This window comes from Ictidomys tridecemlineatus, chromosome 6, assembly GCF_052094955.1.
Source record: "Ictidomys tridecemlineatus isolate mIctTri1 chromosome 6, mIctTri1.hap1, whole genome shotgun sequence".
In the NCBI taxonomy this organism is placed as follows: domain Eukaryota; kingdom Metazoa; phylum Chordata; class Mammalia; order Rodentia; family Sciuridae; genus Ictidomys; species Ictidomys tridecemlineatus.
In genome coordinates, this window is record NC_135482.1 from 7,195,721 (window position 1) to 7,210,982 (window position 15,262).

Consider the following 15,262-nt stretch of genomic DNA (forward strand, 5'->3'; position numbering starts at 1 on the left):
CATTCTATCTACCACAAAGAACAGGGTCCTTCTGATTAGTCATGGGTGCTTTCCAGAATCTCATTCTGGGGGGTCCTGTTTTTACTGTGACCTGGGTATCAATGTTCTTAGCTTGATTTTCTCTAAACACAGAGCCTGAGACAGGGAATGAGTCAGAGAAGAAGGAGAGTAAGTATATGAGTTCATTACCAATTTGTTCAGGCCTTTCTGAAGAGGGTAGTTTTGTTTTGTTTTGAGACAAGGTTTCATTGAGTTGCTTAGAGCCTTGCTAAATTTCCCAACCTGGCTTCACACTTGCAATCCTCCTGCCTCAGCCTTCCCAGTCACTGGGATTACAGGCATGCACCCCTCCCACCCTCCAGCCCTTCCTGAAGAGCTTAAGAAAGTCTCTCAGAATTATTCACCTCAAGAATAGAAGCTTGGGTTTTTATTCACCGATTCCTCTCCCTGTTGGTGGAAGCTCCTCCCACAGGACACCAAGCCTGCTCTTCTGGCCTGTGCACATGCTGGAGCCCAGAGAACTCCTAGAGCATTAGAGAAGGGCAGGGAGAAAACAGACATAAGGTGCACAGCCGAGGCAAATGCTATTGGCACAGATGAGCTGAGCTCACACACGATCATCCGTTGAAGCCAGAGCTGAAGTCAGAGGGACAAGGGGAATGTGATGTGCATTCCAGAAGCATCTGGTATAGAAGGTTATTGCAATAATCCTGACAAAATATGCCTGGGAGATAAGAGAAGTGGAGCTGGGGAGAAGTGACGGGTTTTATACACCTTGTGTAGAGCCCAGAGAATGGTATGGAAAATGTCAGAGAGGTAGAGACATTGGGGACAACTCCCAGGTTTCTGACCCAAGTAACTGGAGGAATGAAATTGCCATTTACTTAAATAAGGCAGTCTGTAGGAATAGGAGGTGTGGAGGGGGAAAAGCTAAGAGTTCTGCTTTGTTCATGTTCTATTTGAGATCCCTGTTAACATTTGAGAATAGATGTGGTGGTGGTAGTTGTGTATAAGAGTCAGAAGTTCAAGGGAGAGATCATGCCAGGAGATATAAATTGGAACAGATAAGACCAGATGGGATCCCCTAAGGAGTGAATGTGAAGAGAATGGTCATGAGGACCGAGCTCCAGATACTCCAAAGTTTACAGATTGGGGATATAAGGTTTATTTCCACTGTCTTCTCCCTGTCTATATACTGTAGCTTTCTAATCTCCACCCAGTCAGCTAACAAATCATTTTTCAGCATTTGCTATACTAGGTCCTGCACTGGGAACACAGTGAAAGAAAATCAAGGAGCTTTCATCCAAGTGGGGAAAGACAGAGATGTTACCAAGCTAGGTAATAAGTAAACGAGGAGTTCTGTTCAGAGTTCAAATCCAGACATAGCTTATAAAACTATGGTTCTGGAATTGGGGTGCCCCTATCATCATCTATACTAGCAAAACGGCTGAGGCTGGTTGGATGAACTTGATCCAGGACCAAGCAGTGAGGGAAGATGGGAAGGCTGAGTTTTCATTTTTGGCCTTGCTAGGAGGGGCTTACAAAGGGGCAAGCACTGAGCAAGTCAAGTCATGATGCCTGCCACACAGGCTGATCACTGATTTCTGTGTCGCCCAGGAGATGAAGGGGTGATGCAGGAGTCCTGCAGAGAGGGGAGTTAAGGATGTTCTCTTGAAAGAGGCATTCAGGCAGCTCCTCGATATCCACTCCATTACAAATGATGCGTTTAAACAAATTAATCAACAGTGATCTCATTCCCTCTATTCACCTCAAGAATAGAAGCTTGGGTTTTTATTCACCGATTCCTCTCCCTGTTGGTGGAAGCGACTCTCTCAGGGATGTGCATGCCTACTGGTCACCTGTGTGTGCTCCTCAGCCTCTCCTAGCCCATGCTCCAACCATTGCTGCAGCGACCAACTCCGCACATTCTCCAATCTAGTGTGGCTGCAGGTGCAGACACAGGTATGACCCCATGGTGCTGCATCTCAGACCTGCACGGGTGTCTTTTTCCCTGTGTCCTGGGTCTTCTCTGTTGCTGCCTCCATTTAGAATACAGGAATCCTAGCATGAGGGAGAGCTTGTTATTAATCCTCAAAACAACTAGGGCTTGATCTGTCTGGCTTGATCTTCTCTCTCAATCCTGATTCCTGAGATCACACTTCCTTGGTCTCAGCTCTGTTTTCTGGGAACCTGAGGCTAAGACAGTATGTGACCCATCCCTACCAGTGGCAGTAAGGGAGGAGGGTGGGGTGGGAGGCTTCTAGCAAGGATTTCTTTGCCTTTACAAAGAAGACTCAGGAAGAAACTGTCTCCTTCGCCTCCTCTGGACTTTGTTGGGTCTGATCGTGATTCCTGGCACTTGCTGCCAGTGAAACAATTCTCACTGACTGGATCAATCAATCCAGGAGGAAAGAGGACGGACTAAATGTCAAAGCAGAAGAGAGTTTAATAAAAGGCCTGTTTACTTAGGTCTGGGCACAGCTAAGGGAGATGCTGCCACAGCACCTGGGACCGACAATGGCAGGACGCCATTCCCACCCCTGGGTCTAAGGGAAAGGGGGCAGTTAGCAGGACCCAGGAAGAACAACCGATGGCAAAAATCGAGGGGCCAACCAGCAGCAACTGGCAGGGAAGAGACCAGAGGAATGAATGAGCCTGCCTCATCTCCTCTTCCCTCTGATCTCTGCCTGTTGAGGTTGCCCTTAAGGGTCAGCCTCCTGGGGCTCAGGGTGGAGGAGGGGGGAAGTGATTTGAAAGAACAAATGGAAAATTAACCCTTGATGCTGGAGAGGGCACCCAAGCTGACATCCACTTGTTATTAATCCTCAAAAACAACTAGGGCTTTCGTGGTCCTCCTGTGACAGTTGAAGAAGTGGAGTGGCACGGGGTGGGGTTTCCAGGAGCAGAGGCTGAGGGAGTGCACCGTTGTCTATGTGGGGTGACCTGGGGAAATGGGGAAGGGAAACACACGGAGAAGGGCCCTCAGCTCTGACGCAGGCCTGACAAGGACTCTGTTAGCGCCATAGGAAGCTCCAGAGCAAAGCAGTCCAAGGTTAGGTGAAAATGGCTGTGCCCTGGACCTCAATCCTGCCCATAGGTTGCTGGGAACCACCCCAAGATCAGTGTGATCCCGGCTCAAAAGCTGAGGCAAGGCTCCTCAATACACGGAAAATAGAGTTACCGTGTGATCCAGGGATCCTGCTTCTGGATGTCTATCCAAAGGAAATGGCACCCACCTCTCCCAGAGCTGTCTGCTCTCTGTGTTTACTGGTCACAGTAGGCAAGGTATGGAGTCTGCTTAAGTATCCATCAACAAGGGAAATTCTGTTACTTGCATCAACATGGACGAACCTAGAGGGCATTTCATTAAGTGGAATAAACAAGGCACAGAGAAGCAAATATTGCATGTTCTTACTTTTATGTGGAATCTAAACAAACCAACTCAGAAACAGACAATGGAATGATAGTTACCAGATGTTGGGGTACCAAAAGAATATGATGTTTCAGTTGGGCAGGAGGAATAAAAGATGTCTTTGGGGTGAGGGATGTGCTAATTGGTTTGATTCAGTCATCCCACATTTTACACAAAGACCAAAGCCTTACTTCAGCTGAGTTTGGTGGTGCTTACCTGTAATCCCAGCTACTCAGGAGGCTGAGGCAGGAGGATCACAAGTTTAAAGCCAGCCTCAGCAACTTAATAAGACCCTGTTTCAGTAAAATAAAAAGGGCTGGTCATGTGGCTCAGTAATAGAGCACCCCTGAGTTCAATCCCCAGCACTGGGAAAAAAATCAAGCCTATTTATAGCAGTAAACCCTCTCCAGAGCACCCCAAGAGTTGAGAGTGTTACAGAGTATTAAGGTTCACATGTCTGTACTTCCCAGGACCTGGCTGTTGTCTGAATGTTTCCAAGGCCCACTTGGGTCACTGAACCAAAAAACCACTTGTTCCTTCCTCACTTCTGCCTGGTATCTTCCAATACTAAATAGTAGGAAGAGTTCTGTGAAAATGTAACTCTCACTGGGCTTCCCTACTGTGAGAAACATGTTAGCAGCTCTCAAAAAACAAAGCTAATCCCCTAGTAGAAGGTAGTGGATGTGGAAATAATGGGGTTTCCCAAGGTCAGTTCCCCCAAAAACCAAAGAACTTGAGGTGTTCCTTGGGAGGATAAGTACCAGAACCTCTGAACAGCCCTGGTGAGAACCGCGAGTGGGAACAGCAGCAGTTGAAAAGGGATTTCAGTGGGATGTGTAGATTCTGGAGCAGTACAAGTGCTGAACCAAGTCTAGCACTTAATTTTTTGGGAAAAGTGAGTGTGGTTACTATAACAGGCAGGGCCAGTGGAGCTACCAGGAATGGTCTAACCTACAGAGATTGATGTGGCTAAGTGGTCATGCAGACTCCCTAGGACCAAAATACACGAGCAGCCCACCAACCCACTAAGTTTCTACTTGATTTACATGAAAAAATGTTCACCTTTGGCAAACGGAGGTCTGACCTTAGCCACCATGATTACTAGAAGTCTCTCCTCGAGTTCCTAAGCCTGAGTCAGTCACTATTCCAGAATCCTGGAAGAAGTGGAGGGGGGATATCTCCAAGAAAGAGAATTGCAATAATATGACCAGTATGCGCTCTGCTTCTGCTCCAGCCTTCCCCAAGAGATTTGAGTTATAATACACAATAAAAGATTGTATAATACAGGCCTCATGGTGATAACTGGGCATTGGCTCTTGGATAATATTAATTCCTGGTATTCGAGAACTCTGCTGGGATCTACTAGTCAGAGTAGGAGTTAAAATGGACCAAGAAATAAGTGAAAGTGGGGTGCGGTGGTGCACACCTGTAATCCCCGAAGCTTGGGAAACTGAGATAGGAGGATCTCGAGTTCAAAGCCAGATTCAGCAATTCAGTGAGACCCTGTCTCTAAATAAAATACAAAATAGGACCAGGGGTGTGGCTCAGTGGTTAAGTGCCCCTCAGTTCAATCCCTGGTACCAAAAAAAAAAAAAAAAAAAAGAAAAAAAGAAAGAAAGAAAAAGAAAAGAAAAGAAACAAGTGGAGTTTGACTGAATGACTTTATAATAGGACCTATGGAGGACTGGGGGCGTAGCTCAGTGGGTAGAGTACTCGCCCAGCGTGTGCAAGACCCTGGGTTTAATCCTCAGCACCACTAAAACAAAACAAAACAAACAAACAAAAAAACAATAGGACTTGTAAATCTCCAAATGTATTTTTTTTTTTTTTGCAGTGTTGGGGGTAGAACATTGAGCCTTGCACATGCTAGGCAAGCACTCTATCACTGAGCTACACCCCCAGCCCCCAAACTTTTTTGCTGAAGTAATGAGTTGAACTCAGGGGTGCTCTACCACTGAGCTACATCCCCGGTTCTTTTGTTTTTTTAAAATTTATTTATTTATTTATAGTGCTAGGGAGTGAACCCAGGGACTTATGCATTTGAGGCAAGCAATCTACCAACTGAGCTATATCCCCAACCCCATCCCCAGTTCTTTTTTTTTTTTTAACAATATCTTTATTTTGTTTACTTATTTTTATGTGGTGCTGAGGATTAAACCCAGTGCCTCACATATGTGAAGCAAGCGCTCTGCCACTGAGCCACAACCCCAGCACCCCCCCCCCCAGTTCTTTTGTTTTTTACTTTGAGACAGGGACTTGCTAAGTTGCTGTGGCTGGCCTTGAATTGCAATCCTCCTGCCTCAGCCTCCCAAATCACTAGGATTATAGGCATGCACCCCTGTGCCTGGCAAAGCTCCTTTTCTTTTTCTGTGTTCCTAATTATATACCTGGAACAGATATCCCCAACCACTGGCAGAATGACTGTGTTGACTCTCACATTGGCAAAGTAAGAGATTCGGTGATGGGAAAGTCAAGTGGAAATCCCTCCTTATAAAACTGATAAACCAAAGGAAATACTGCACTCTCTGGGGGAACTAAGAGATTACTAATACCACCACAGCCTTCAAAGATTCCAGGATGGTGATTTTATCACATTCCCACTTTAAAATTCAGTTTGTCTAGTGAAGATGGCAGATGGGCCTTGGAGAACGATGGTGGATTTTCATAAACTTAATTATGCGGTGACTCCAATTGCAGCTGCTATTTCAGATGTGGTCTCATTGCTGGAGAAAATGAATTCAGTCCCTGACACCTGATAAGCAGTTATTGAGCTGGCAAGTCTTTTTTCTGTATTCCAAGAAGCAGAAACGATCAGAAATTCTGTTTTCATTCATCAGGGCCACCCGTAAAGCTTCACCATCTTGCCACAGGACTCCATTAGCCCTCTGACAGCTCTCCAATTCTCAGGTTTTGAACACTTCGTCATTGCACAAGATATAATGCTATTCTGCTCTGTGTAGATGACATCATGCTAATAGGACCTAGAGAGAAGCAAGAAGCAAGTATCCTAATGTGACAGAAATAAAAAGGTCTCTAGCCAGGCACAGTGGCACATGCCTGTAATCCCAGCTTCTTGAGAGGCTGAGGCAGGGAGATCACAAGTTCAAAGCCAGCCTCAGCAAAAGCAAGGCACTAAGCAACTCTACGAAACCTTGCCTCTAAATAAAATACAAAATAGGGCTGGGGATGTGGCTCAATGTTTGAGTGTCCCGAATTCAATTCCCAGTACCAAAAAGAAAAAAAAAAACAAGGTCTCAATAATGGTTTGGGGTCCATGGTTCTGAACATGCCAAGATTTTTCTCTCCAAAGTAAAGTATACCTCACACCCCCCCCACCACCACAAAAGCAGCATGAGGCCTTGGGGGTCTCTATGGACTTTGGCGTTATCACATATTCTTTTCAGGTATGTTGTTCCAACTCATTTACTAGATAATCTTAAAGCTATCCCCTTGAATGGAGCCCCGAGCAAGAGAAGGCTCTGAAAACTGGTCCGTGCTGCAGGATGATTTCTGCCATTTGACCCTAAGGACCTTGCAGACCCCACATGGAAGGCTGAGGCAGGAAGATCAGAAGTTAGAGGAAAAACCTGGGCAACTTAATGAGACCCTGTCTCAAAATAAGAGATAAAAAGGACTGGGCTTGTAACTTAATGGTAGAGTGCTTGCCTAGTATGTGCAAGGACTTGAGTTCAGTCCCCAATACCCTCCCCTATGTCACACGCAAAATCTTTGCAGATTCAATGAAGTGCTGGATTTTTATAGCAGATATGGAGGCCAAATGAAGCTGTGACAATCTTTACAGTAGAAGCCTGGCTTTTGGAGCACAGTCCCACTTTTCTTGGTGATGCTGAGGATTGAACCCAGGGCCTTGTGCATGCAAGGCAAGCACTCTACCCATTGAGGTATATCCCCAGCCCCTGGCCCCACTCTCTTAATGGCTTATTATTCTCCGTTGAGAAGCAATTCTTTGTTTAACACTTCTCAGTCTGATAGACACTGATTGCCTACCCATAGGATGACAAATGACATTACCTGAACCACCAATCATGAACTCACCACTGCGTTCCCTGTGATTTTTCCTTGTCACGAGAAGGTGATTTGTACAGGGTTAGCCCCAAGAAGCACCCACAGGCAGCGGTGAGCTCCTGCCTGCAGCCTACAAGTGCTTCACCTCTCCCTCACCCACATCTGTGGCTCTGGGTTCTTCTACACAGAGGGGAAATCTTACATCAACCATAACTGGATTTCGATGGCCCAACTGAATTGGAAGCTGAGCCTCCCACTTGGCCAGGCTCCTGGCTCTGCTTGGAAGAGAGGCTGAAACGGTATTACTCTCAGGGGAAAGTCAGTTGCTCCCTCCCAAAGGCAGCAGGGAGGGGTGTAAATGGGTCCCAGGTCTCTTGGAATTGGATTGTTTCTTACCATCACATCCAGAGGCAGAAAAAAAAAAAAAATAACAGAACATGATCGCAAATCTTTATAGTCGGTACCATGAAAATCTTAGCCTCAGGTAGAGAATCTTGCTAAGGTGCTCCTGCAGGAACAAGGACAGGGAAAGGGGGAAGGAAAGAAATGCACAGTGCGGTCTCTTGACAATGATAGAAACCTGGCGTTCCACTTGCCTTTCAGTGTCCTCAGGGGATTAGCTTCAGTACCCATGAGGAATCCAAAACCCACAGATACTCAAGTCCTTAAGGAAAATGGCAGAGTATTTGCACAGGCACTGGGAACATCTTTCCTTATGCTTTTTTCTTTGGTGCTAGGGATTGATCCCAGGGACTTGCTTATGTCCTTATACTTTAAATCATTTCTAGGTTATTAACGACACCTAATACAATGTAAATAGTTGTCATGCTGTCTTGTTTATGCAACAATGATAAGGCAGAAAAATCTGTACATGTTCAGGACAGACACAAATTTTTTAAAAATATTTTTTTTTTTAAAGAGAGAGTGAGAGAGGGGAGAGAGAGAGAGAGAGAGAATTTTTAATATTTATTTTTTAGTTCTCGGCGGACACAACATCTTTGTTGGTATGTGGTGCTGAGGATCGAACCCGGGCCGCACGCATGCCAGGCGAGCGCGCTACCGCTTGAGCCACATCCCCAGCCCTTAAAAATATTTTTTATTTGTGTTGGTTGAATCTTTGAATGCAGAGGGCTGACCCAAGAGGAATAAAAATCTGTGTCCCCACAAAACCTTGTACACAAATATTCATGCAGTCAGAGGATGGAAACAACCAAATGTTCATCTGCTGAATGCATTTTAAAAAATGAGTGCATTCGTATAATATTATCCATCCATAAAAAAGAATGAATATTGATATATGTTATAACATGGATGAATCTTGAAATCGTTATGCTATAAAGAAAGCCAGTCACAAAGGTCACAAACTGTACAAATCTATCTAATGAAATGTCCACAACAGGCAAATCTATAGACAGAAAGTAAGCCAGATAGCACGTGCCTGTAATCCCAGCGACTTGGGAGGCTGAGGCAGGAGAATCGTGAGTTCAAAGCCAGCCTCAGCAACTTAGCGAGGCACTAAACAACTTTGTGAGACCCTGTCTCTAAATAAAAAGGGCTGCGGATGTGGCTCAGTGGCAAAGCATCCCTGGGCTAAATCCCCAATATAAAAGGAAAGAAGGGAGGAAGGAAGGAAGGAAGGAAGGAAGGAAGGAAGGAAGGAAGGAAGGAAGGAAGGAAGGAAGGAAAGAAGGAAGGAAGGAAGGAGAAAATTAGTGTATGCCCAGGTCTGTGGGAAAGGAGGAGTGGGAAAGAGAGGGACTGCTAATGAGCAGGAGCTCTTTTATGGGGTGATGAAATGTTCTGAAATTGATTGTGAGGATAGTTGTATCACCCTGTGAATATACTGAAACCACTGAGCTGTACACTTCAAAGGATGCATTGCGTGGTATGTGAATCACAACTCAACAAATGTGTTTTTTAAAGGTTTCAGGACAAAGGCAGTGGACAGAAGAAGCACTTAGAAATTCAGAGTCTCAAAAGCCAGCCTCAGCAATTTAGTGAGGTCCTAAGCAACTTATCAAGACCCTGTCTTTAAATAAAATATAAAAAGGGCTGGGAATGTGGCTCAGTGGTTGAGCACTCCTGGGTTCATGCCCTGGTACCAGAAATTCAGAGTCTCCTCTCCAGTCCTCAGAACCAGTGGCCAACCTTAGACATTTTTCTCCTATTCCGGGTCTCCCTTTTCCCCTTGCCTCCTGGGAACCTCATCCAGCTATGTCTTGCCATTGATTTGGAGGTTCTTGGGGGCTGCCCACTGGGCAACACCTTTTGCTAAATAAAAGAAACTTCCTGGGAACTTCTTCCACCTGGGAGCTGCAGCATGAGCTTGGGTTTGGGCTGGTTCGGTGGACGACACCGGCATCAGTAGTTTGGATGGTTTCAGACCTTGGTTTTACTGCTGACTTGCTGTGCCATTCAGCAGGTCCCCAACCTGCTTGGTGCCAAATGACAACTGGAGTAAAATAAGCCTGACTTGGGAGTCTCCCTGGTGTGGATCTGATTTCTTGTGGCAAGGTTACAGCAGCTGACATTTGCTCAGCCTTTTTACAACACGTGTCATCTCAGCTGACACCCGGGGGCAGATATGATTGCTAGTGACAGATGTGGGCTTTCCCAGTGCCTCCAGCTGGCCTGTGCAATAGGCCTGCTTTTCTGACTCCAAATTCTGTGCTTATCCCTCTCCTGAGGCTCCTGAAATGAGACTTTCTTCCTATTTCCCAAATGTGAACGCCAAGGAAAAGGACTTAACTTTCAGCCAGTTGCAGCCCCTGTGCTGGCAGCCCTGGGACACAGCCCCTCTATGTCCCTCTTCTGCCATTTGCTTGCTGGAGGCTCCTTCCCCTTTTCACTTTTGCAGCATTTGGATCCAGGCTGAGCAGAGCCAGGCTGGTTTGCACCTTGACATTGGATAAATGATTGTAGACAAGACTGCAATGAGGAGGAATAAGAATCCAGTTCCTTCACCAATTAAAAAAAAAAAAAATGTGGGGGCAGGGGCGGGGACAGGGTGGCAGTGAGAATCCAGTTCCTCTTAGACAAACTTTAATACCAAGTTGTCTGGATTCGTCATGATCTGGCCTCTGGCCATTTGTCAGGCCTCTTCCCCTGACCATTCATTTCCTTCCTGCACCCAATGTCATGTTTAAATATCTCAGTGTTTCCAGAAAGGGCTTTGTGCTTCTACAGTTTTGTATAGGTCCACCCCTTGGGATGATCTTTAGGATGCAGCAGAGTGACCTTGTCCCAATAAAGCTCTCAGGCTGTCCCCTGCTCCCTCTCACAGCTGCCCCCTGGCTATCCCTGATGTAGAGAATGGTCCTTGGCTGACAGAAGCCTCCTTGTCAGGGAGGCTACCACCACCCAGCAGCCCTCATCCAAAACCTGGAAAGAAGTGGTAAAAGCCAGTCCCTTTGCCTCCAGGGGACCACTCTGCAGTGCAGCTGTGATCCAGAGCCATCTGCTCACTCCTCCGGACCAGGCCAGGGGCCAACGTGACCTGAGATCTCCTGGCTCAGCAATTGCTCCTGCTGCACTTCCTTCTGGGAATTTTTCTCCCACAAACCTCAGCCCCCAGACCACATCCTGGGGCTAAGGCACTAGCACATTCCATTGTGATTAACCATTTCTCTTCCTGTCTTCCAGACTAGTCTCTGAGCTCCTGGAGGGCAGGGACAGTACCGTCCTAGCTGGGGGCAGAGCAGGAGCTCTGCATGGAGATCACTGAGCTTCAGGATGGTTCTACAGTCCTCACACCTTCCTGTCTCCATCTCCTCCATTTCCTCCCTTCTCCCAGGGATCCCCTTCTAACTATGCCTCCTTCCTGGTCTCCCCTACTCCACAAGCAGCAAAGACTTTGGGATGGGAGAGCAATAGCTACACCCCCATTCCACCCCCCTGCTTCTAGAAATTTAGGCTGAGAAGGGGCAGACTGGCAGAGTCTGGAAGGCTGGAAGGCAGGGCTGGGCAGACAGCCCTGGCAGAGGGTAGGGGGTTCGTGGGGGGGTCTGGGTAGTGGAAAAGGAGCCTGGTGCACAGTCTGAGCCTCCGAAGGCCATTTGCAATATGCCCCACAGCGGCCTTTTCCAGTGGCTGCCCTTGACTTTCCCTCCCTCTCTCTGCACCTCTTAGCTTCATAAGCGCTCTAAGAACGTGCCCACTCTGTTTCATTCATTGCCACCCACTCACGGCACCAACCCACGTCACAGGAGGGATGTCTTTGCCTCAGAAGCTTATTAACTTTCCAGGCGGCCTCCAGCTCACGCAGGCGCTGAGTCAGTGCCGGCTCAGCTGCCCCGAGGGAGGGAGGCCTGCAGGCTGACTCAGATTGCTGGGTTGCAGCCAGAGGTCCTCTCCAGCAGCAGGGCTACACTCCCCAGCAGGGGCGGGCTGGGGTTATGCTCCCCAGGCTAATCCTACCCAGCTGCAGTCGGCCTACTATCAGGCACATCTCTGCATCCTTCCCTGGTCTCCCTCTGGGAGACCCCCACATGAGCTCCAGCAAGACTTCTGGGGGAAGGGGGAGGAAGGGGGGAGGGGTGTGGAAATTGTTACCACCTTGACTGGGGACTTAGTCTGTTTTATATTGCTATAACAAAATACCTGAAACTGGGTAATTTATAAAGAATAGGATTTTGGAGGCCTCACGGTTCTGGAGGCTGGGAAGTTCAAGAGCAAGGTGCCGGTTTCTGGTGAGGGCCTCTGTGGGCATCACAACATGGTGGAGAAAGCTGTGAGTTCAGGGCTCTTCCTCTTCTATAGCCACCAACTCCAACACGGGACTTCTATGACCTCATCTAATCTGAGTTCTGCACCAAAGGCCTCACTTCCAAACACCATTAATATATGAATTTGGTGATTAGGTTTTCATCATTTGAGCTTTGGGGGATACTTTCTAACCAGAGCAATTCGTCCAGGGCTGGCCATGTGACCTGTCAGATCCCATGAGAAGCATTGATATTCAGGCCAAAAAAAATGTAGAACAAAAAATACTCCTTCCTTTTTGCTAGACTTGAAACAGAAGAGGAAGGGGCTAGAGCTGCCATGTGTTGTTGCCATGTAACAGCTCAGACTGTAGCCAACCCTGTAAAAGAGAAAAATGGAGGGGAGATGAGTCCTGACTGTACCTAGAGTCCTGAATCAGCCATGCCTGAAGCTGGAATAATGTCACTTTGCAGCTTCATGCCTCAATGTGTTTCTTTTGCTGAAGTGAGTTTTCTGTCAGTTGAAAAAAAAAAAATCTAAGTATTTACCACCACATTTAACTAATCCCAAGACATACATTTTTTTTTGTTTGTTTTCATTTCCCAAGGTTGGGAGCATAACTTACAATCAATGCGAATCAGCCATTGTTCTTTTTTTTTTTAATATTTTATTTTTTAGTTTTCGGCAGACACAATATCTTTGTTGGTATGTGGTGCTGAGGATCGAACCCAGGCCGCACGCATGCCAGGCTAGCGCGCTACCGCTTGAGCCACATCCCCAGCCCAGCCATTGTTCTTTGCAAATTTGAGAAATTGAGCAGAGCTGTTTGTATTGTCTTCACGTCAACTTAGGCCCGTGGTGGGTACTGCATGTACTGAATTTAGTGCTATTGAAAATGTCTTTGAAAGATTATACTATGATTCAGCATTTGGATCAAAAGTGATTATGTAGAAAGAAAGGCAGCCAACCAGAGAGTGAGGCTGAGATTAGTAGAAGCAACCTTTGTCTTTGGAGGAATGGGCTGCTCTTTCTTCACAAACCAACAAGCAAGTGCTTTGAAAAACCTAAGATGCAAAGAGCCCCACGAGTAGAAGTTGCATTACATTTTGTTCCTGAAACACAGGTAAAAAAAATGGATTATCACACACCAAGCAACGTAACAGAAGACAGGAGAAACTGCGGACTCTCATGGGAGGCTAAGAGGAATTTCAAAGCAACCTGAGTTGCAGTGGGCTGTTGTTAAGATGCTGTCACAGGGTGTGACATACTGTGATCATTGTTTTCTTTCTCAGTGGTCCATCTTATAACCATGGGGATACACTACCACATCCATTTTGCAAAAATGCTGTTAAAGTGACTGGCTCAAGCCAGGTGTGGTGGCGCACACCTGTGATCCCAACGCTTTGGAGGTGGAGGCAGGAGGATCATGAGCTCAAAGCTAGCCTCAGCAATTTAGCAAGACCCTGTCTCAAAACAAAATATAAAAAAGGGGCTGGGAATGTGGCTCAACAACAATGACACAAAAGACTTGCTCAAGGTCACAAAATGAAATGAACCTGAACACCATGGACCTGACCATTACTTCCTATCCACATCTGTCCCTGGTCAAGGGAGTGGAGCGCTGGGGACATCTGTCCATCCCTGTCCTGCTGTCCAAGCACTCTGGCCTGGTCTGGCTCAGCAGAGGTAGAATCTAGTAGTTACAATGGCCTGGCCTGATATTTGCTCTTAGATTGTCTCAGTGCAATGGGCCTAAAGAGAGATCCCTATCCCCATCAATCTTCATACTATAGTTTGAGTAGCACCTGGAGGTTGTGCCTTGGGTTACAGTTTTTCATCCTGTAAGTATTTTTAAACATCTTTGCATAAAATGAGATTTTGATAGAGATTATGTAGTAATTTCTCTGTGCACAAAACAATAATAACATTCCTGCCTGAGTGATCTTTCTGTAAGAGCTGATAGAAAAACAGCAGATGATATTTCTAAGGAGGTAGCAGGAATGGTAGCTGAGCACACAGACTGTAGACTCAGAATGCTTGAGTTCAAAGCCTGGATCTGACATGTACTATCTGTGTGACCATGAGCAAGTCACTTAAACTCATATAACAGTAATTAACATAATAACAGTTTCCTCATATAACAGTAATTAATAGGACCTACTTCATAGAGTTGTTATGAGGCTTATATGAGATAATATATACAGAGCACTAGTTTAACAAACTACACACAGCACTGCCACGTACCAGGCAATATTCTTTTCATAGAACAATTCAGATGATGATTATGGGGATTACATGCATCAATATTTGTTAAATTACTGGGGTTGCGGCTCAGCGGTAGCGCATTTGCCTGGCATATATCTCAATGGGTTCGAATCTCAGCACCACATATAAATAAATAAAATAAAGGTCTATCAACAACTAAAAATTTTTAGAAAAAAAAAATTTGTCAAATTAGGAACCATCTCTTCTGGCCCAGTAACCTCTCCCTTCCTCCATCACTTTGCATTTAAACAAATCCTTTGTATATTTTTGTTCAGTTTTTTTAAAGCTGTATTTAGAGAGCATGTCAGTGTAATTTTCCTAGTCCAGAAATATTATATTAATTATTTATTATCTCTCCCCAATCTTCACCTTGCCCCAAATAAAATGTAAGCTCTTAGGGTTTTTCATCTTTGTTCACTGAGGAAGCCCAAGTACCTAGAGCCGTGTTTGGCATATAATATGTGTTCAATAAAAACTTGTTGAAACCCTCTTAGGGTTCGTAAGCATGATGATGAGGTTTTGTGCTATTGTGTGAGATCGCTCCTCCTTCAAATCTTCTTATGACATTAGCACATTACCTGGTCTTACATGAGAAGAAAAAAAAGGTCGTTGAATGAACAAAGAAAGGAAGAGAATAAAACCGATACAGCAGGGTGACTGGCTGGCAGAAGCTGGCCCTCAAGCCACAGAGCGCTAATCAGCCAGAGTTAAGCCAGGTCGGTAGCTGGGAGGCTGGACAGGGTTGCAGAAGGTCTGGGCTCCAAATATGGCACTACTGCTTATCACATGTGTGACCTCAGGTAAATGAACTATCCTGTGCCTCGGTTCCCACCAGCTCAAGTGAGGACTAATGAGTTG

The 15,262-nt window shown here is 46.0% G+C and overlaps 1 non-coding gene across 1 annotated transcript; it reads left to right on the plus strand.

Annotated features, from left to right (window-relative positions):
* Positions 1–14,888: 14,888 nt before the first annotated feature.
* Positions 14,889–14,993, plus strand: LOC120888804 (small nucleolar RNA U13). The gene has a single exon (XR_005732487.1). It is a non-coding gene; the product is annotated as a small nucleolar RNA U13 (small nucleolar RNA).
* Positions 14,994–15,262: the final 269 nt, after the last annotated feature.